Below are 24,216 nucleotides of genomic sequence, written 5' to 3' on the forward strand. Positions count from 1 at the left end.
ACATTTAGAACATGAGCAATCAACAAAGACCTCATCACTGAAGGAAACTATCATAAGATTACACAACTGTTTTTATCTGCACTGGCCCTTCTTAGCCCTAGAATGGCTAGGATATCACTGGGGAAAGAGGTGAACTGGAATTCTGTACTGCATATCTCTTCCTGAAGTATCTAGAGGAATTTAGCATTTATAACAAATAATGCCTTGCCCCTCGGCATAAGAGACAGCCCATGTCTTTGAGTCCTTGAAATCAGTGACCTCTTTGCAAGGCAGTTCTTCCTAATTGAATGATGTATGATATGGAACAGTCAACTCAAAGAGCCTGGTACTGGGCTTCAATGAAGTTCATTTCCCCCTTCCTTTTTTATTTCTCTTTCCTTGAATATAGTAACAATAAAAGTAGAATTAAACAGCTTCCAGCCAAATGGAGAAACATCAGTCTCTCTTTATCAGTTGATGGTTTTGAAAGTCTAAACGATTTTTTAAATTCTTTTTTTTTTTTTTTAAGATTTTATTTATTTATTTGACACAGAACGAGAAAGAGCACAAGCAGGGGGAGCAGCAGAGGGAGAGGGAGAAGCAGGCTCACCGAGGAAGGAACCTGATGCAGGGCTCTATCCCAGGACCCTGGGATCATGACCTGAGCCCAAGGCAGATGCTTAACGACTGAACCACCCAGGTGCCCTGAAAGTCTAAATGATTTTAGAATCAAAAAACAAAAATTTATATTTCAAAAGCCAAACCAAGGTTAGGGGTAGAAAAATGTAATCTTTAGCCTGACAACCTCTTAGCAAGAGTTAAGATGAAGTAGTCCTGCTGCCTACTACTTAGTGTTTAATGGGGAAGGAATTTGTTAATATTTCTTATGGGCTAAGATATGAGGGAAAACTAGCCTATGGACAATGTCTACAGTGAAAGAAAGCAAAGAAAGAAAGAAGCCCTGTTCCACAGGACTTCCAACACAGAAGTGGCTCGTGTGGTAGAAATTGTGATACATGGAGCAGATCCCTTCAAGCAAGGACTTGCTCCCAGCTGTCAGCTCCATTTAGTGGCCTCAGCTGCAGAGAATCGTTTTACCTGTGGTCATGCCCTTTTTGGGCAGCCTGTATGTAGCCACTGAATGGGGGACGGGGCTGTAATAAAGGCCCCACCATTTGGCAGGATATGTGACAACTCTGCCTACATTTCTCCTCCCAGAGCTCCCTGCTGGGTTGGCCAAGGCTTGGCCAAGCCTCCACTGCAGTCCACTTTCTCCCACTGCTCAAGCCTTCTTCTGTCCACAAGTGTTACTCCTTATAAATATCTCATACCACAAACTCTGCCCAGAATCTCCTTCAGAGAACCAAGCCTGCAACTAAAAGCATCACATCTTCCTCAGAAGTGTGGGTTGACCCTTTGCCCAATTTCTGTCGGGCAGTTCACACAGAGCTAAACAGGAGGGCTGCTCTAGAGTTGGATTTCACACTCTAACTTGTACCTCAACCTTGCATTCCAACCTCATCCCCAGCATGCCTCCCATGAGCCTTTCACTCAAGCAGTATGTTTGCTACTTCCCAACTTTTAAACCCAGTCCTCTGCTGCCTTAGAGAAATGCCCTTTCAAGCCGGTTTTGCCCAACCTTGACTAACTCAGGCTGAGCTATGAGTCACAGCACTTACTGGTGTTGACTCTGGCAGGGATGAATTTCTCTGTTATCAAGTGCTATAAATTTTGCAAACACAGAGTTAAACCACAGCCAAGCCCTAGACCAGCTAAGCCTGGGATATCGTGGACTGGGCTCTTGATAGTGTCCACCTCAGAACAACAAGACAATGCCAGACTGCTCTGGGCCTGTGACCTGAGGAGGTCTCATCTACCCATCACAGCTTCCTGCCTTTGACTCATATTAATGAAGCTCTGTCCTACCACTGGGGACATCTCACTGATTAAAACAATCATGTTCCCCGTCTTCAGAGCTTACTGACTAGGGTGAGAAATAAAAAATCCAACAAACCATGGGGCACCTAGGTGGTGCAGTTGGTTAAGTGCCCATGTCTTGCTTTCAATCAGGTCATGATATTGGGGTTGTAGGATTGAGCCCTGAGTCAGGCTCCACACTCCATGTGGAATCTGCTTGAGACTCTCTCTCCCTCTCCCTTAGCTCCTCCCCCCACTCTCTAAAATAAATAAATACATCTTTTAAAAAAAATCCAAAAGCCGGCAAGTGAACATAATTGCCTGTGCAGGATACTAACAGAATGCAGTGATGGAAAATAACGGTGAGAAATGGGAATCCATTTAGATGGTGGGGTCAGGAAAAACCTCTCCAGAAAAAGACACTTAAGTTGGGCCTGAAAAATAAGAAAGCATGAGCCATGGAGAGTCAGGGAAAGAGCATTCCAGGTAGAGGGATGACATCCACACATCCTTCATTTATTGATCAACTAAGTTACTTCTAAGGTGAGGACCAAAATGCAGGAGGGAAGAAAATCATCTTCTTTTTTTTTTTAATTATGCTATGTTAATCACCATATCGTACATCATTAGTTTTTGATGTAGTGTTCCATGATTCATCTTCTAATCACATAAGAAATGAAGTGTCATATTGGCTTACAAAGTAAAGCTTTAAAAATTTTGTTTGTTTTAGCCTACAACTGATTTTATGGGTTGGGTTGGTTGGTTGGTTTGTTTTTGTAATCACTTGTAGAGTCCTGAACTGAATATATTGCTTCATCAATCTGCTGTTGTACATTTGATCCCCTCAGCCTAGAACTTACTTCTCCACTTCCCACTCTTAGGGCATTTCTTTGCTTCTTCTTCAAGATTTACTTAAAGCATCTTCTCTTTTTTAAGAGCACTTTTAAAAAATGAGATTAGTTTCACATGACATAAAATTCACCATCTTAAAGTATATATTTTTGTAGTTTTTAGTATATTCACTATGTTTTGAATACACTAAACATAGCCATGATCTAATTCCAGAACATTTTCACTATTCCAAAAAGAACTCAGTTCTCCTCCACTCCCATCCCTTGGTGGCCACTCATCTACCTTTTGTCTCCATGGATTTGCCCATTCTGGACATTGCATAGAATTGCAATCATACGATCTGTGGCTTTTTGCATCTGGTTTCTTTCATTTAACATAATGTTTTCAAGGTTATATATGTTATAGCATGGATCTGTACTTTACTTTTCTTTATGACTAAATAATATTCCAATGTGTATATATACCAAATTTTGTTTATCTATTCATCAGCTGATAGACATTTGGATTGCTTCTACTTCCTGACTACTGTAAATTATGCTGCTATGAACCTTTGCATACAAGTGGACATCTGTGAACACCTGTCTTCATTCTCTCAAGTATATATTTAGGAACAGAATTGCTAGGTCATATGGTAATTCTATATTTAAAATTTTGAGGAGCTGCCAAGATTTTTTCACAGAAGCTGCACCATTTTAAATCCCCACTAGCCCTGTATGAGTATTTCAATTTCTCCACATCCTTGCCAATACTTGCTAATACCTTTTTAAAATATTACTATAGACATCTTAGTGGGTGGTAAGTAATATCATGGTTTTGCATTTCCTGGAGAGGACTTACATTTCTATAGTGTGAGAAAGAAGTACACATGCATTCTGTTGCATGTAGATATTCAATTGTTCCTGACCATTTGTAAAAAAATAATTTTCTTTCCCCCATTGAATGTCCTTGTCACTCTTGTCAAAATCAGTTGACCATAAACATATGGGTTTATTTCTGAAATCTCAATCCTCTTCCACTGATGTATATTTCTATCTGTTTGCCAGTGCCACATTTTCTTGATTACTGTAGATTTGTCAGTTTAATGTTGCGAAATGTGAGTCCTTCAACTGTGGTCTTTTTCAAGATTGTTTTGACTATTCTGTATCCCTTGCAGTTGGAAATTTCAGAGGGATTGCATTGAACCTATAGATCAGTTTTAATAGTATTGCCCTAACAATAATAGTAAATCTTCCAATACATAAGCACAGGATGTCTTTTCATTTATTTAGATCTTTAATTTCTTTTAACAATGTTTTATAGTTTTCAGTATATGAGCTTTGTAGTTCTTGGGTTAAATTTTTTTCTTAAGTGTTTCTTTTTCTTTTGATGCTATTGTAAATGGAATTGTTTTCTTGATTTTCAGAGGAAGCATTTTCTCTTATGTAAAACTTTCCCTGACCCTCACTTCCCCCAAGTGAGAACTGATAACTCTTCACTCAACATTCTCTCTCCACCAGGCAGAGACCTGTATTATTAATACCCACCACGATATACCAAAAAACCCAAATCTTTATAATGTCAATTTTTCTTATTTATGGGCAGAGACTGTGTTCTATTTATCTTTTTTTTTTGTCCCTAAGACTCACTTAGGGATGCTCACACAATAGGGGCCCTGTGAAAGTTTACGGAACAGATAAAGGAAGAAATAACTGCCACCACTGAGGGTTTTCAATAAAACTGAGAATATCGGTTAGGAATGCCAGAGAGAGGGAGGGGTGGGGGATGAGGCCGGAAATATAGGTGGACCAGAGTCTAAAGCTGGGATTTCCCTTCCCACACAAAGGGGAGTAGCACCATGAAGATGATTCCACCGGTATTGGAAGAGGATCGATAAGAGATTTGGACTGGGGAGATGGAGGCCTAGGGAGTTCCCACCTGGAACTTGCTGCAGTATGGTTGTGAGGAAGTGAGTCTGATGTAGGTAAATACATGTGGAAATGGGAAAGAAGGGAAAGATGTGAAAGGTGTTAGGACTTCAGAATTCTTGGGACTTAGTGGCTGGTTAAATTTGAAGAAGAAGATGAAATCCATGATAATGTTTCAGTTTTGAGAGGCCAAGAACATGGATAGGAGTAGCAAAGTCTGGGAATGGAGCTAGGAATGAATGTCTGATGTTTCCTGGTAATCATAGCAAAAGACTTAACTTCACTCAGAAGCATACTCTCCACTGATCATCCTGGGAGAGAGCATCTCAGTCTTTCCTCTCTTAAAATCTATTCCTTGGCTTTTAATCACAGCCAGTTCACCTCTCTTCTCTCATTTTCCAACCATTTAGAACAACTCACAACTCCTCCTAATTCCCCCAAACTGTTTTGCAAAGGGGGAGAAATTATTTCTTCATTTTCTTAATGGGTTTCTGAGTTCAGGCTAGACTGGTAGTATAAATTCCTTGAGCAAAGCAAATGTTATATTGTGTATACTATGATACTATGTGTATATATTAACTGACTCTATCATGTACTTAATAATCTTTTGTAAGGACACAAAGCAATGTTTTGATATTAGAAGAATGTGCAAATTTCTTCAGCAGAGTGTGAGTATTCCATTTTGCTCCTTACTGTGCTTTTTAGGTCAGTTTAACCTTTACCGTAAGGATCAAGAGAATAGAAGGGGTTCAATTTTTTGTTCTTTTATTCATTGACCTGTGCACATTATCTAATTTTCATGAAATTCAGTATGTACAATAAAGGGTGGTTATAAAGATTATGTGAAATTATGAACTTGAAGTCCCTGCCAAATAGATGTTCAACATGTTAGTTCTCCTCCTCTTCCCTCTTTTTCAGTATATGGCATGCTTTCCACACATAAACTTCACGTAAACAGAGTCAAGCAGAATAGACTCTTATCTTGAAATAGGGGACCAGAGATCTGGGATTGGAGAGAAGGTAAGCAGCCTCATTTCCTGAGTATCAAGGGCACCTCTATTCCAAAGTCTATCAGTAAAAAGCATTGAGTAGTGCTCCCTCTGAAATGAAATATGTTGTACCCAACATAGTTTGCATTTTTGACCAACGTCTAATATATTCTACCAGGCCAACAGTTTTTAGTCTACTTGAGAGTTTAAGCTCATTAGACCACAAGGGTGAAAATAAGCCCACAAAGTTATTGGTGATTAAAAACAAACAAATATGTGCATTCTGATTGTTCAGCAATATTGGGGATTCAGAAAAGCATTAGGCAAGGTTTCTTTACTTAAAGAACTCACAGTCTAGTTGGAAGGGTAGTATTGTGTAATGCCAAAGAATCACAGGGTGTTTCAGCACTGAACTTCATGGTTCAGACCTTGAGTATCCTAGAAATTTTGTCAAGAGAATGATCTTCAGAGGCTTTATGACTAGAGCGAGACCTTGTATATTGAGTAGGCTCTGACACAGTAGATGGTGGTTCCTAAGACAAAGAGCATCCCAGACAAGGAAGAGCCAGGTGAGCAGACTATGTACTAGAAATAGGTCTTGATGTTCAACAGGATGAGGATATTTAAAACTTCTTGACCCAAGGGAGCCATTGTGTTGGGGTGTTGTGGGGAAATAAGGAGAAATAACAAAGGTACTAGCAAATTATATGGACTTTGCTTTTCTCTTTGTTTCCAAATCCAGAACTTGAGGGGAGAAATGAGAAAGCCTGGAGGGAAGAAATGCTGGTAAGCACACATTGAAGGAAAGCCTAGATACAATCACTCTCAGAATTGATTGGGAATTGGGGATTATATATAGAATCAAGAGGTTGGACAGGATTTTGAATGGTTGGACTCCAGCTCCCTGGACTGAGACGGGATAAGGTGCAAATCATCCTAGACTGATTTAAAGCTACATTTTAAAGTTTCTAGACATAGAGTCTGTAATATCCTTGGTAATTTTTCAATTCCAAAGCAACCTTCACATCAATGCACTGAAGTATCTCTCATTGTGACTTAAGTCCCAAGCATTTGCTCTGTCCTAGTGGTTATCAGGAACAGATGCTCTCCACCAATTTCACTAGCTACTCCAAGACTAGGCTACTGCCATTCAGATGCCTCTTTCAAACATTAAATGACCCTCTTCAGTGCTTAGTTAGAAAATTGCTTCTGCTTTAGGTTATTTTAAAGATTCTTCAATGTGGCTCATAATAAATAAATTTAGATGGCTTAATTCCCTCTACTTTTCCCTATCATCAACTCCGTCTCCCTACTGGTTCCTAAAATTGCAGTTTCTCTCAATAACTAACGTTTAATCTTAGAAATGTTAATTTCCATTTGGTCCAGGTATATAGCCATCTGGAAGGAGCAGGAGTTTGAGAGTCAAACAGGCTTAGATTCCCAACTTGATCTGTGACTCAGGTTTCCTTATCTGCTAAAGGATAATAATAGTACTAACCTTGCTAGGTCTGCTGTGTAGAAATTATGAAAAGTACTCCCCCCTGAGATTAGAGCAAAGTAAGCACTCTATAATAGTTATTACTCACTATTTCAAGTCTCACCCCATCATAAGTAAGCTCTGTGACTGTTTCCTCATCTGATCATGAGTATAGGACTCGTCTTACAGGTTGGTGTAAAAGTGAATAAAATAGAGTGGCACTAAATGAATGGCATTATTAAAAACAGGAAAAATCAGGTACTCACAATGGCTTGTCCATTCTTACATTGTACTGAAGGAAATGATTCTGATTTTAGGCTCAAAAACCTATTTAAAGACAGGCATTTCCCATTTTTCTCTAAAGCTTTCTTTAATTCCTCAATATACCCAGCAGAGTTTGTTTGGCAAGAATTAAAAAAAAAAAATAGAATCCTTCAGCTATCTTTAGATTATTGCTGCTGACCACCTAACTAATATTTAGATATTTTGTTGGATTTGGGATGATGGAAATGAAAATAGAACTAAGAAAAAAGAAAAATAGTGAAGAGAAATGTTGAATGAATGAAAGACTGGTTAGCATTTGGAAATGCTTTCAAATGTAAATTTACAAGGAAGAGTTTTATGTACAACCTTGAGTCAGTGGTGGATGTGGCCAGCAGGAAGAAGGAGTCAGTATGGATGCTGGCATCCCCATAAGATCTTTGCACAAGTGTGGGGGATGACGAGTTCTCCACTCTGGAGCAGCCATGCCCAACAACAGGTCACTCTTGGAAGGCTCAGCTTCAGCCGCATCTTGGGAGGGACCAGTACTGGACGAGATCAGAATCCTCCTCTGGGGCTTCTTGTCAGTTGCCTCTCTCTGTATGCAAGGCTGAACAATGAATATAAAATATAAGAGTGTCGCAGGCTCAAATCAGGGGCGGCACTAGGACAGGAAACAGCAATTCTGAGACAGTGGGCACCTTCTCCCTCCTGAGCCCCAGAGGACACCTAATTCTTGGTAGGTAGATGAACTTGTGACTACTGACATCAGGTTCATGAATATTCTTTCTAAAATTCTTAAACATGATGTATATGGAATACACTTATTTCTTTTTCCTTTTCAATGTTGAAAGGCTGCTCAAATCTCAACAAAAAGAATCATGAGAGGGGCGCCTGAGTGGCGCAGTCAGTTAAGTGTCTGACTCTTGATTTCAGCTCAGGTCATGAACTCAAGGTCCTGGGATTGAGTTCCACAATGGGCTCCACATTGGTGCGGAGCTGCTTAAGATTCTCTCTCTCTTTCTCCCCCTGCCCCTTCCCCCAACCCCACTCATGCTCTTTCTCTCTAAAAAATAAATAAATTGAAAAATAAATAAATAAAAATAGTAATCATGGGGAATGTTTTAAATAGTAAGAAATTTTAGTTTCATGTTATGCTCAAAAATTTCAATGTGAAATCATTTCTACCTGAAAACTTAAACTTCAAGAAATTTAGATTTTTTTTTTTATTATTTCATCAAAGCCTAAGTTTAAAACTACCGCCAGAACTAGGGATGAGTAAGGATCATCTCTTGACCAATGAGGTACATTTTAAATTATTTATTTTTTAAATATGCCATTCATTTACACATTGAAGATTCAAAAAAGGTGAAAAAAATAGCGCAAAAACTTTTCTTCTCTTTCTGTCCTCCAGCCATCTCTTCCTTCTCTAAAAGACAACTAATGCGAGTGTTTTCCTGTGCATCTTCCATAGGTATCTGATACATATTCAAGCATATCCATTTCTTGTTTGTCCCCAGTTAGCCAAATATGATTTTTTCATATTACTCTGTACTTTGCTTTTTATTGAATATATCATGAAGAGCATTACATAGTAATACAGAAAGAGCATCCTCATTCTTTTTTATGATTGTATGCAGCAAAATTTATTTAATGAGTGCCCTATTGACAGAAATTTAGGTTGTTTCCAAAATGTTCTTTTTTTTTTTTTTTAAATGGTGAAGTCCAATTTTTTTTTTTTTTTTAAAGATTTTATTTATTTATTTGAGACAGAGAGAATGAGAGACAGAGAGCATGAGAGGGAGGAGGGTCAGAGGGAGAAGCAGACTCCCTGCCGAGCAGGGAGCCCGATGTAGGACTCGATCCCAGGACTCCAGGATCATGACCTGAGCCGAAGGCAGTTGCTTAACCAACTGAGCCACCCAGGCGCCCCAAAATGTTCTTATTAAAAGCGATACTTCAATTAAAACCAATGGCCTTGCTCATAGACCATTTTGCATATGTGCAAATATGTCTGTCATATACATTTCTAGATGTTTTTGCTGGGCCAAAAGGTAAGTAAGTACATTTGCAATTTTGATAGCTATTGATGATTATTTGATTGTCTGTTTTTCCACCTTCTCATCAATTACAATTCATATCATACAGTTCAGAACCTTTACCAGTTCTGAGAGGTTGAAAATAGTAATGAAGCATAATTTTAATTTACATTTCTCATATTATAAGTGCAAAGGAGCCATCTTTTCATTTGTTAGGAATTACTCACACTGTTTTTTTTATAAACTTTCATTTAATGAGAATCAAAATGCAAAATCACAAAAAAACAAAATTATATCGCAGTTTATTAAAGTAAATAAATGCCCTTTCTCTCCCCCAGTATAAAGATGAGCATCTTTCTTTATGCAAATGATGTACTTTTGCAGAAGTGAACAAAGTAATTCTTAAAAGAAGCTGAATGCAAAAAATAAATAAATAAAAAATAAATAAATAAAATAAATAAAAGAAGCTGAATGCTTGGCCACTTCTGTCTTAGGTCAACCCAACATCAGTTGTGGTAAGATGAATGTAGTTTTATTACTATATTTACTGTGTGCCAAGTGCAAGTCCAAGCATTTTACATTTCTTTTCTCATTAATCTTCATAGCAATCACATAAGGTAAGTTCTATTTCACAAGTGAGAAACTGAGGCAGAGGGAGTCCAGGGAGCTTGCCTAAGTCGACTCAGTTGGTACATTCACATGGCTACTTGGGGATTTTTTTAACTCCAGAATGTCGTATATAACCACAAATTTATATTACCTTTCTGGAATGTGGCTTCCCAGCATTCCAGTGTTCCATTTTAAATAATCTCAGTCCATGAGTAAATTAATTCAGCTTCTTGGGACACATTTCACAAATAACTTACCTGGGTGAACTGATGTAGGATCAGTAACCAGAGGAATTTTAGGACCATAAAGTAACATTAAACAGATGAAGACTGGCCTGGCTTTATGAACCTTTGAAAGTTAGGGCAAAGATATCTCCCCAGAATAACTTTAAAAATAAACCCAATAGGGCTGCCTGGCTGGCTCAGTTGTTGGAACATGGGACACTTGATCTCTGGGTTGTGAGTTCAATCTCCGCGTTGGGTGCAGAGATTAATTAAAAAAAATAAAATCTTTAAAAAAAATTTTTAAATAAACCCAATTAAAGGAAAAGAGCTATTTTCTTATTTAAATAAAAAAAATGTATTAGTAACTAGTCAACATTCTTTTTGATAAAATAATACACCTTGCCATGTAAATAAATTTTGTTATTTAAGCAAAACATTGTAATGTAAGATATACATAATATTCTGTTCATCTAAGTGAACTTAAGGATTTAAAGACTGGCCTCATATAAGGGTTCACAGTGTGAGGAGAAATGTGACTTGGCCTTGGAGAAAAATGGCTGAACCCCTGGGCCGCCACTATTTTTTATAAAGCCTTAATGAGAATTTTGGAAAAACTTCCTCTCTGGGGGAACCAACTAGAAAAATCCATTTTCTATGAGTGGGTGAAGTCTCAGGCAGGGCAAAAGCCTTGGTAAAGGAGAGATAGGGCTCCTCATCTGGGTATTTTTATGCCCTGTACAACGTACCCAACAGTAAGCAGTGGCCTTCCTGGGCCCTTCACCTCAACTACTTCTCTTTCTTTGGAAAAGCCTTTGACACCCTTCTGAAGACCCTTGAGATCTCCCTAAATACCTTGGGTATTTTGTGCCAGAGTGTACCAGGTTGGGGTTATGCAAGGCAGCTTAAGTTTCTTCCTTCCTTTATCTTCTGATCAGTGAACTCAAACCACTCTTTCCTGGTATACCCCAAAAAGAACACAATAAGCACAATAAGAACACAATAAGGACACTTACATCTGCCAACAGGAATCTATTCATGGCCATTATCAACAATGCTAAGGAGACTTTCACCTTCCATGGGCCCCTTGTGCTCATGGGGCTCAATATTTTATATCGGCTCCGTCTAATTCCAAGAGTTTCTTTCCAAGTAAAGCATACATAAGTTGCAGACAAACCTTTTGCCCCTGCAGCATTTTTTAATCCATTCTCCGTTTCATCACCTTCTCTCTACTATAGCATCTACAGGAATTATTACCAAAAAGCAACAGCCTGCCACTGGACATACTGGGCCTGGGAGGTGGCTCGTGTTATCTTGGGAGGCTTTTCATCCTTTTGGTCTCCAATCCACATATTGGCTCTTGGTCTTGCTTCAGGTCCAGCATCAGTAGATCAATACTAACATTATATAACTCCTATTTTGGACCTATTCATCCTATTCACCTTGGAAAGATGAAAATCACTCTAAGTCAATGAGGGTATAAGCAAAGTGAAGGTTTTACCACGAAGCTTCTGAACCCACACTTGTGATCAAAGTAGTTAAGTACGAGGATCTATCCCTAAAATGATAGAGGCCACAGTGACTTCTTCTATACTCTATGTAATAGAGATTTAAAATCTCAACCAAACACTCATTCATGTTTTTAAGGACATATGAAACCATGTTTGAGAAAAAAAGTAACTTTTCTTGGAGTTTCCTCTGTAGTCCACCTTTTTGGTTAGTGGGTTGTCTTCATCTGTGAGCAAGCACATACCAGCAGCCAAAATTCTTACAGAAGTATGCTATCCCTGCTGCCTGACATTTGGGTATCTACATCTTAGGGATCCTTTTTGGTCAATAAAGCAGGGTAGTTGCCCTTACAGCATTCTGTAGATAGGTTAGTCTTGATGTAATTGGCTATTCAGGCCCTGTTAATAGATAGGAGGTTAGTCTGACATCTAGACAACTTAAAGGACATAAGTTGTTTTTTTTTTTTAAAGATTTTTAATTTATTTATTTGAGAGAGAGAGAGACAGCATGAGAGGGGAGAGGGTCAGAGGGAGAGCAGACTCCTTGCCAAATAAGGAGCCCCACACGGGACTCAGTCCCAGGACTCCAGGATCATGACCTGAGCCGAAGGCAGTCGCTTAACCACTGAGCCACCCAGGCGCCCAGAAAGGACATAAGTTCTATTGCTATACAAAGTTATATCACCAGACAGAAATGCATTAGAAGTATTTTAGCTCCATTGAGGTATACTAGAATTATTTTCTATTTATCAAGTTTCAGCTTAAGATTTGGTGATAGAATCATTTCTAAATCTCCTGTATAGTCACTGTTAACTACATTGCTCCTTTGATGCTTAAAAAGATATACAGAGATATACATTTAAGGAGAGAACTACAAGTAGGGAGATAAACATGTATAAATAATTGTGTGTATATATATATATATAAAACTGTATAAATATATATATCTCCATAGAGAAAGGGGAGGAAAGAAGAACCAAAATGTTAACAGTGGTTAATATAGGATTATGGAAGATTCTTTAAACTTTGCTCTATTTTCCAAATATTCAACAATAAAACTACATTGTCTTCATAACAAAAAATAATTTTTAAAAAGAATTAGGTAACTTTGGAAAACAGCATTTTGACTAGAGACTCTAAGAATAAAGACAAAGGGAACTTCACATAAACACTGTACAGATGATAAAGTTGTTTAGATTGAAGTTGTAAAGATTCAGAATTCTGAAACTACTGTATGTATAAGCTGGAATTGAACAAATAAACAGTAGCAGATGATGGGATCCAGTTTTTTCATTTTTGGAGTGGAAAATTACAGATAAGCGAGGGAGAAGTCTAGAATGAACCTTGTGGTATGGAATAGAGTTGGAGACATGAGTATAAACTCATGTTAAGTTTAATATACAGATGGATGGATACAGTAATAATTATAGATATGTGTGTAAACATGGGTTCATATACAAACATATATTTCCCAGCTCTATCCTTTGAGCTCTGTCCTAGAAGAAAGGATACCCCAGTACCAATGATCAAACCCAGCACCAAAATCTTGGTTTCTAATAGCATTTTCCAATAAAAGGAATCAGAACTCCTTGAAGAAATGGCTAATTCTAATGCTGGGGCAGAGTCTACACAAGAGGAGCCTGGAACATTTCATAGCGCCAGAAAGTAAGGAAGTGTTCAAAAACAAAATGACGGCGGCATGTCAAAGGGAAACGGGAGCTGACCTGAAAGAACTCCCAATGGCCAAAGCTGGAAAAATCAGAGCAACAAAATAAATAATACAGGAGTAGATTATAACACAAAATATAAAATAAAAATCTGTAATGCCATACTGATATACAGGATTGAATAAGTAAGTAAAAGAGAAAAGACATGTAATGCATATCAAAAGAACTCCAGCTAATTCATATAGGTAGTCCCTTCTCAAGGAGGTAGAGCTTAACTCTTCACCCCTTTGAGTGGGCTGCGTCTAGTGGCTTGCTTCCAAAGCATATGGAAAAGTATAAAAAAGTAACTTCACAGCGGGGGAAACTAGCACTGCAAGGGCCAGATGAATAAGATTAACATCTTCAGTGATAAATCATGTTGACAGTATATGTCCTTGATACGATGTTCTAAGAATGACTCTTCACCTCTATGGTCCTTCCTCCCCAAAATCCATAACCCTCAGACTAGAAAAACATCATCAGACAAATTTCCCAAATGAGGGAAATTCTATAAATATCTGAGCAGTATTCCTTAAAAGCATCAAGGTCATCGGAAGTAAGAAAAATCTAAGAAGCTGTCACAGTACAGAGGAGCCTAATGAGACATGATGACCACACACAATGTGGTATCCTGGATGGGATCCTGGAACAGAAAAAGGACATCAAAGGAGAACTAAATTGAAACAAGAATAAAGTATGGAGTTTAGTTAATGGTGACACATCAGTGTTGGTTCATTAAGTGTGACAGATGTCCCATGATAACATATATGCGATGTTAACAATAGGGGAAACTAGAGCAGACTAATGAAAATTCTCTATACTATTCTTTGCAACTTTTGTATAAATTTGAAACCATTCTAAAATTTAGAATTTATTTCAAAAAAAAGAATGAGGAGTATATTTTTATATAAATACATACTTGAATCAGAATTCCTATAGAGAAGTGAAGAACAGAGCCAAGTAAACACCAAGGTGAATATCACTTCCATTTTCCAGAGGACATCATATTTTGGCAATTCAGCATAGTGGGTAAAGCATTCAAGCTTAGGTTCACACGGCTGGGTTCAAATCCCAGCTCTGCCACTTATTGGCTATGTAACCTTGAGTGAGTTATTCAATCACCCTGAAACTCAGTTCCCTTATGTGTTACCTGTGGATAATAAAACTGAATATGTACTTGCTAGGGTTATTCTGAAGCTGAATGAAGAGATGTATTAAAGCATTTAGCATAGTGCCTCCTATATGGTAAGTGTGCTACTTACAATTATTATACTGCATTTAAACATTTTTAATTTAATTTTAATTTAAAAAATTGTTTTTAGAGAGAGTGGAGGGGGAGGGGCAAAGCGAGAGGGAGAGACAGAATCCCAAGCAGGCTTCACGCCCAGCATAGAGCCCCATGCCGGGCTTGATCTCAGGACTCTGAGATCATGACCTGAGTTGAAATCAGGAGTCAGATGCTTAACCAACTGAGAGCCACCCAGGCACCCTTATTATATTGCATTTAAATGCAGTTATTATAATGTATTTATTATTGCTATTGATTTAAAAATTTTAAACTCCCAGGGCTCCTGGCTGGCTCAGTTGGTGGAGAATGTGACTCTTGATCTTGAGGTTGTGAGTTCAAGCTCTATGTTGGGTGTAGAGATTACTTTAAAAAAATTTTTAAAAAGGGGCGCCTGGGTGGCTCAGTTGGTTGAGCAACTGCCTTCGGCTCAGGTCATGATCCTGGAGTCCCGGGATCGAGTCCTGCATCAGGCTCCCTGCTTAGCAGAGAGTCTGCCTCTCCCTCTGACCCTCCTCCCTCTCATGCTCTCTCTCAATCATTCTCTCTCTCTCTCAATAAATAAATAAAAATCTTTAAAAAAAAATTTAAAACCCCGAATATCCATTGGACAGGGGCAAACCATTCTTGGCTGGATCTTACTCCTTATCCAGTTGATGAATGTCTTAGATCTGTTCCTGTTCAGCCAGCATTCCAGACATTCACCAGACCATAGTGTGTTCCAAGGCTGAGCAGTACTCTAGGAAAGCCCTGATCCAGATCCACATCTCTGACTGAGGGGGAAGCCAGATTTCACCCTGATGTGCTCATTCCCAAGAATGGGTGCTTTCCCCATTTCCTTAGGAAGTCTGAATGTGATTGAAATATTTGTTTCATGTGTGTTTGTGCTGAGAGAAAGGCTGGTTATTTGAAACAATTCCAGCTTTTGCTAGGGAACAAAGAAAACAAGTTTGCAGTGACATATTCATGGTAGTAAATACACCGGACCCAACGTCCTATAGCTGTTTTCATCATAGGATAGTGACATGTTCATTATGGCTCCTCAGGTGCAGATGCAACACAGGAAACTGAGTCATACAATTTAATATTCTGTCTGGCAAGTGCATCTCCGAAAACCGAGTTATACCGCGAACTCTAGATACTTTTCTCTTCCTTCCACTCTTCTCCCACACACAAATACTACTTTATTGAGTTGATTGTCTACATAGAAGTCTTTGCAGCCCAATTCTCTGCACAGCAAACCATTCACTTCAAATGCTTAACACAGGCAGATTAATCCTTCTAATGTGTTGTTTCTGTCTGGAATTTACCAAGACTAAGTGGCTCATGGGAATCAACTTTATAAGTTAGTACATTCTTGTGATAGGAGATTTTCAAATGATCTTATCCTTTCCATATATCCAGTCCAGCCCCCCCACTCAGAAAGGAGTCATCTGAGTTGTCCTCAGGCCTTGTCCTCATTTCTTCTCTCTGCATGTTTCTCACCCATTAATAACTGTCTCTGGTAGCATATCCTGAAGGTATTTAGACTGGGCTGATATGCTAAGCAAACCATATTTCTTCATTACACAGAAAAAGAAACCACAATTTATCATCAACATGACTCACCCAGACTTCTACCACCATGCCCAAATGGCACGATAGGATGCATACTTGGGTTAAGTTTAACCAAGCAAGTAAAGCCATAATGCAGAGCAAGATTTTGTGCATCAGCATATCCCTAATGCCATCTCTCTTTGGTCATCTTTTATGATCTACTTGTTGCAGATCATTTCACATTACATAGTTAAGGGTGTAGGGTTTAGTTCTAGTTTTGTTTTTTCTCTACGTTTCTGCTGTTTCAGGCTCAGACTGGCACATGAGCACAATGTACTCTTTCTGAGAGGCTCTTCAATGGCCTGCAAGCTCATCATACGTCCAGATTTCCTTTCCTTTTGTTGAGAAAAAGTTTTTCTTTGGTTATAATACTCAAAGTCATTTTGGACACTTGCATAATCCTGATTTTTTTTTTTAAAATCAGTACATAAGAGATCCACTAATTTCTGGAGAGGGGAGAGTTGCGAGCACATACCAAGGACCATTTGGAATATTCTCCCAACCCATTCCAGTTCTTCCTCCTCTGGAATAGAATCCCAGGGGCCAGCAGGACTCCATGACTTGGCCCCTTCCTCCTACCCCACAGTTGACTGGACCAAAGGTAGACCTGACCTGAACTGACCCAAACAGGTTTGCCTTCCTCACTGGGAGGTAGGGACCAGATAAAGAAATTAAGAAAGAGACAGAGAGAGAAAAACTTCCTAAGTGGCATAACTGCAACATGGAGCATGCAGACGAAGGATTCACTGTGGGAACTGACATTCCAGCAAGCCAGCCTGCAGAGAGGGATGGGGCAGGTCCATGAGGGAAGTGGAGAGGCAAGACAGAGATGGAGGAGGCCTAGCTTGCTTGCAGCCCTCTAGCAATGAGTTGCCATCTCAAGTGAGGTCCAGCTGCATTCAGCTCTAGTTCTTGGGGGCCCCTTATATCCTTGGAACTGACTGCCCTTCTTTCTGTTTTACCTAGAACAATGGGCTTTTTCTCTTGCTTAACAAAAGAGTCTTGACAAATTCAAAGCATAACTAGAAAGCCCCTCCTCTCACTACTACATATCACTTTCACCAATTCTCCTAATGGGGAAAGGCATCCCCATTTGGCTGTGGGCTACCATTCAAACCCTTTCCTCCCTGTTTGGTGTTCAGAGGAGAGGAAGAAATGTTGTCCTAAACCATTCTTTTGCCTGCCTGCCTTCTCCTAGTCTTCCCCACCCTTCTCCATAGGAAGCCAGCTGTCTCCGCAGGGAAGGTCTTCCCACCCGGCCATGTGTGAACCATGTTCTCTTCCCTTCCCAGCAGCTTTCCACATTGTTGTCTCTTTCTGTAAAGTCTCATCCTCTTACTATCTACATCCTGCACACTCTCCTGGGCCCAGCATAACCCCACATACTGTGAGAACTGGCCAATCACTTTCCCACATTTTTCTCTTCCCTTTTCTGATCTCCTTGAAATATTTCTACTACATATTTACTATCCTTGAAACATGCTCAAGATCCTATGTTATGTGGGAAATGTGTTTACAAAATAGCATGTATATTACAGAGCTATCGATAAAGCTATATTTCAATAAATTAACTGTGTGTTGGAATTTGGGGGTAATTTTACCTCTGTTTTATTTTCCCAGTTCATGTTTTCTTAGTTATTTTTATGATAAACACAAAATGTAAAATAAAAGTAATATGAGGAAAAGTCTAAGCTCCTTGATCTGGTTTTTAAGGACTTCCATAATTTGAGTCCTCTTGAACTGTTCTCATTTATTCAGGTCAGCCTCTATTTTCAAATATTTTGCAATATACTTGAAGATTCAGGTCATACTTTCTTATTTTTTCTTACTCTTCATTTTTCTTGTCCCTTAATTCTGATATAACAGTAAGTTATTATTTAATTAACTTATTCTTGATAACATCTGAGTAAAGTCATACAAGAGCTTATACTATGTATAACTATGTGCACTCTTGAAAGATACAATATTCAGCCTTTTGTTGTTGGAGTCCCTGTGACCACTATTTCTGTCCCCAGCTTTTTTCCTCTGGAATACTTCAAGTATCACATATTTTCCATTTTATCATTTTAATATAAGCGAGATGATCATATGTCCAAATCATGCTGGTCCAGTGTGGATCTTAAAATAAACAAATGGTAAATAATTCAGTCCTTCTGTGATTTCGGCCGAATGCAGTAAGTCAGCAGGCTCCATGACACAGGGCATTTAAGTGGAGGCTTCGGAGAGAAGTCACCTAAACATATATTTTCTTCCTTGTATATGACCATGGGTTAGTTGTATCTGTAGCTAGAATTATAATTAGGTACTATGGATTACTCAGTTTGGTCTTCTGCTTTATGTGTCTCCTCCAGTTTTAATTGAGCACTGTTTAATGTTTCAGCTAAAATGATATTAAGTCAATTATCTTTGCTTTAAAATATCTGTGACCCATTCACTTTGATTATCAAACAAAGCAAGAGGAAACATTACAACCAGAGACAGAAGAGACCTCAGGGTTGTCTAGATCTTGCATGGCCTGAATCGTGTGTCTTCCTAGGACCATCCCTGACGGTGGTCATGTGACCTCTGTTCAGGTGACTAGGGCAGGTAGGATTCTGTACTGCTGAAGCACATGGGCTCTAGACTCAGTTAAATACAGGTCTGAATCACAGCTCTGACACCTAGCTGTGAGCTCTTAGACAATTTACGGAATCTCTCTGAGACTCGGTATCTTTATCTGTAAAAAGAGCCTACTAATCCATACCTTGCGGGGCTGTTATTTTTAAAAATGGGTTACAGCGACCTTCTGATCTATGCACAGATTGAACATATGTCTTTATTTCTTCTCCCTCCTAAAACCCCACTAAAAGGAGAGTAAATGAATTTAAAACAAATAGGCAAGTTATAAACCCCCGAAGTTGAAGAGAATGGAACGGGAGACAATGAACCAACAATGGCAAGTGGACGATGGCAAGTGGAAATGGAGTGGTGGAAAGTGACTCTCACAGCCTGGGGAGTGACACCCTGCAGGCCTGCAGAGAAGCTACTGACCAGTGCGCCAGGTGGAAGGAATGTCACTTTGTAGCTTCAGGGTTTAGAGCTGGGACATGGGCTGAACAGAGGGAGCTGGGCGAAAATCATAGGTGGCAGTTAGTGACTCAGGCCCTTTCTTCCCCCTCACACAGCATGGTAACTACACCTCTCCAACCTCAGATGAGATGGCTGACTCACAAAGAGGACGCTGGAGAGAGGATAAGAAAATTAGAGGATCAATCCAGGACATGCAACAGCGGGGAGATAGAATCAAATAATATAGTTCTCAGGACTCTTCAACCATACTTATCCACTAGCCTCAGACGGACTTATCATGGCAAGGTGGCAAAGGTGGCTTGATCTAGGCCACAAAGCAGATCAGAGGGAGAAGGACTTAGCTATCTGGCCCCTAGACTTCAAATATTTAAGAAACTGATAAACAATGGATCCTGGGAGAGGCTACATTCCCAGTCCCAAGCACCAGTGACCTTTCATGGCAGAAGAACTTTAATCATGCCCTCTTGAAACAAAATGTTGCAATATCAGACAGCCACTAAGGTGAGGAATACCTAGTAAAGGAAACACAGTAACGCACTGTCCTTGCCAGCAACCAAGGACTACTGGGGGTGTGAGGCTTGCTGACCTGAAACACACACAAACCGTTTTTAAAACAAATCAAGCAGCAGAAGGCTGAATCTTCTATCAAGTTTAAATCCTTTTAGCAATTGTGTAAGATTAAACTGTACGAAATTGCTACCGCTGTAGGTCAAAAATTTTGAATACAGGCAAGTTTAGATGATTCAACCTACTAATCGGAGTAGAGTGGCTGCTTCCCCTATGATTGCCTCTATTCCTAAAGCATAGCCATACTTTTACGGAGATACCAACAACTCCTGCAACAAAAATATGAATACCATGTGCTGACACTCTTCAGGGCCCCGGGGATAGATCAGTGAGCAAGAGAAGTGAAGTCACTACCATTTCTTGAAATGGTAAAATCTTTGAAGGAGGTTTCCTTCAATAAGTGTTAATAAGTGTAACAGTTACAATTTATACGGTACTTATTTTGTACTTCTCTGCCCTGTGAACCTGGGAAAGAAGAGTAAAGGCAGAATTGGGAAGAGCCAAGAATGTTCCAGGATCTGACAGCAGGAGGGCATGGCTGGAACACAGGTGTGAGAAGGCATAACGCTGCAGCTGGGGCTGCCCAGGACAAATCCGTCAGGTCCTGGGAGGACATAATAAGGGATCTACCCTTCATCCTGTTGGCACTAAGGAACCATCAAGGACGGTAAGCAAGGAAGAGAGATGATTCACACAGCACTAGTTAGTTGTTGGCCCCAGGAATACAACTGACTCAGAACTGAGCTCTTTTCATGGACCCATAGCCCCGTGGACGGAAAGCCACAAACCTAAGGGAAATTAGTAAGGAAAGCAAAAGATATCTAGCTTACAGGAAGGCTTACAGCTTCCTAGCAAATAGGGGTGTCTTCTACCTACTTCCTTGCCTGCTGCCAGACCTCTACAGCAATTTTTTTCTTTTTGCTTTAAAAGCACTAGACAAAACTAGAAAGTAAAAAGAAATATATTTTGCCTTCCTTTCTAATCATTCTTTGCAATCAAATTTTAAAATTGTTGTTTCTCTATATCTTGATTGCTAGTATTAACAGCACAGCCACTATGTGAAACAAATTGTTCTTCAGTGACGCCTCTTGAAGGCAAAAGTCGTTGTAAAACGGGGAGAAATTTAATTAAATGGGGAGTATTTTCAGACCTAATATTTAGTTAAATAGCAACTGGACAGCATACTTTAGTAATATTAATCCCCCCCCAATTCTATTTGCAAAGTTTTCTGGTGTTCTATCGCACCGAGGAATGTAATGGATGTGATAAGCTACCTGAATCCCCGTCAGGAATAAAAGAGTCCTTCTTCCAGCTCCTAGGAGTGCCACCAGCACACAGACCTCATCTCTCAGCCCCCTTTGGGGGTTGCCATGGCTGAAGGGAGCCACCTCTCTCCCCTGAAGCCATCTTCCCTTCACCCTCAGCCATACCCAAGGACTAGTGATGCAGGCTCATAGGGGCTCAGCCCTCTCTCCCCAGCCCCAACCTGCTCCAAAGGGCACCCTGCCATGGTCATTCCCTGCAGGGTTATGGGAGGCTTCTACTGGGTTTGCATCCCACTCAACTTCTCCTTTGGCCCATCCTTCCCTTCCACAGGTGTTGATCCCATGAGTCCTCCCTAATAAATCCCTGAAAAGGGGATAGGATCCTAGTCGTCCTTGGGCCACACAGACAAGAAACAGGAAGTTCTGTCATGCTGAAGAACAAGGCCTGAAGGTATTTTGCAGGTGGTTTATTATCTTCAGGCATGAGATAGAGAAGGATGAGAAGTAAAACCTGAGGGCCTAGTTATAGGTATGTGGATGACTCAAGTTCTTGTTTGGTAACAGTGAAAACTAAAAAATCCTTCATCTGCTGTTTATTCTTTCCTCTCTTTATCCTCTGTCCCTCCATCCTTCCATCTCCATCCTTTCTCCCTACTGCCACCCCATCGGCCACCCATACACAAGCCCAGTGTGATCTGAAAAGCAAGGTGTCTTAGTCCATTCAAGCTGGCTGTAACAAAATACCACAGGCTGTGGAGCTTATACAACAGAAATATTTTTCTAGAAGTTCTGGAGGCTGGAAGTCTGTGATCAGGGTGCCAGTATAGTCCAGTGAGGGCTCTCTTTCCAGCTGCAGACTTCTGCTTGTATCCTCACATTGCAGAAGGGGCAAGGGAGTTCCCCTGAGGCATCTTTTGTAAAGGCACTAATCTCCATGAGAGCTCGGCCCTCATGAATTAATCACCTCCCAAATCATTAGGATTGGGAGGCATTAGGATTCGAATTAGGGAACATACAGGGCAAAAAAACATTCAGACCATAGCACGTGGCATTAGGATTCGAATATGGGAACATACAGGGCAAAAAAACATTCAGACCATAGCACGTGGCAAAGCTCTTGTGCTCTAAACATAGTCTCCTACTACTGACTAGCACACGTTCATCTTCTTTATGCACAGACTTAACCACTGAAGCCATTCTTCTGGATAATGCAACAGTCAGCAGCATGAAGCTCCTACTCAGATACATGCACATTATAAGGGAAAGGAGGCTTTGAGAGCCTTTGCATATTTTGCCCGTGTCTTTGCCTATTTGCAAAGATTCTTCTTTTCTTTCTGGCTTACTCAGGAAAATGTCACTACGGAGGGGAGCAAACCTGGCAGAGAGTCTCAAGATGGTAGATAGGACAGGTAAGTTTCAGTGGGATTGGACGTCAGGCAGAAGGTCTGGGTTTCTGGGGTTAACTTCCATTCCAGAAGTATGTGGTGGTGTAGAAAGAAATACCATCCAAAAGAAGGGACTATTGAAACCCTGAGTACCTCAGAGAACTACTCTGCCTCCCCCTCAATCTTACCCACTGGCTGGGTTACCAAAAACCTCTCAGCTGTCAGATCTCATGGACACTCTTCATTCACTGTCTGACCCAACCTTTGAGTGAAATGTTATGTTGCGGACCAGCCCTTCCTTTTAGAAGCCCCTCCACCCTTGGCCTCTGGTACCTACTTCTTTACTAACTTCCTTCTGCCCCACTATAGCTCCTTCTGGCTTTTTCTCCAGACTCCATCCTGTTTTTTTCTCATTTTACGTGTTTCCTGATGAGAAGTGATGAGCTCCTGAACAGCTACAGCAGTAGTGGGGATGAAGAGAAGATACAATGTGGAGGTTACGTGGAAGAGGTTTCAGTTCCATCAAGTCAAACATGGGGGGAGGAAGGAGCCCCTGAGCTGCCCCCCTCCCCAGGCAGCCCACTCCACCGTCAGAGTGAGAAGTCCCTCAGGATCCTATAGCACTCTTGGAATACCTCGGCCAGCCCTTTCCCTTACCCTTGTCCCATGGTCATGTGGTGGTGAATTAGTCTGTCTTTCCTCCTAAACTGTGAGGTCCCCAGTACCTCCACAGAGCCTGACACACTGCAGTCATCCTGTTACTGAGTAAATAAAGGAATGCAGTACTTAAAATGTGTGCAAATAAAAACATAGCAAATGTTGCCATATATATTTAAAATGATCTTCCCTAAGATGCTCCACTGCTGGTTGTGGTATCGAAGTTCAAATTCCTCACTGAGTTCAAGAGAAAGTGAAAACACCACCCTCTTCTTCATCTTATTTGTAATTTTTCTTGACTCATAGTCATCAGTGCATAGTTTAGCCCATAATTGTTCTGTTTACGTGACTGCCAACCCTTCAGCAAAGCCTGAAGGCTAATGTCATTATCTCTTATAGATTTTGATATCAATTATATCACCTAGCACGGTAGCTGCTCAGTAAATAGTAAGTGGGCAAATGGATTGATTACTCCTAAACTTGGACCAGCAGCTCCAGCCAGAGGGGTAAGCATTTTTATATTTCCTGTACTGCCCCCACCCTCTCTACCTCTGTCCACATCCCACCAGGCAGCCTGCCCACTCAAGCCTCCTTTCCCTTCCTAAAATCACCAAAATCCAGAGAACCCCAAACTCCCAAAACACATATGTACTTATTCATACTTGTACATGTCTCATTGTCACCCAGATGATCATGTGTTACAAATGCCATATGACTTCAGCTAAACTCTAAGTTCCTGGAGGGCAAGGAATGTGTATTTTTATCTATCATTCCCTCTACAGTTTCTTCCAGCGCTACACCACTACAGAAAGCGGTCACCTCCAGGTCCAAAGTGTCAATGTCATTGCAGGGAAACAGGCTTTTTCAGGCGGGTCTGATCACAAACACGCAGAATGGGAGGCCGACAGTCTCAGCAGATGAGCGTTTGCT

The 24,216-nt window shown here is 40.2% G+C and overlaps 1 long non-coding RNA gene across 1 annotated transcript in view; it reads right to left on the reverse strand.

Moving 5' to 3' along the window:
* Positions 1–24,216, reverse strand: part of LOC118017030 — a 36,799-nt gene that overhangs the window by 11,496 nt on the left and 1,087 nt on the right. Inside the window, exon 2 of the long non-coding RNA XR_004681025.1 lies at positions 7,749–7,977. This is a non-coding gene — a long non-coding RNA (uncharacterized LOC118017030). The remainder of the gene's footprint in view (positions 1–7,748; positions 7,978–24,216) is intronic.

Source organism: Mirounga leonina, unplaced genomic scaffold (assembly GCF_011800145.1).
Source record: "Mirounga leonina isolate KUSES-001 unplaced genomic scaffold, KU_Mleo_1.0 Mir_168, whole genome shotgun sequence".
NCBI lineage: Eukaryota > Metazoa > Chordata > Mammalia > Carnivora > Phocidae > Mirounga > Mirounga leonina.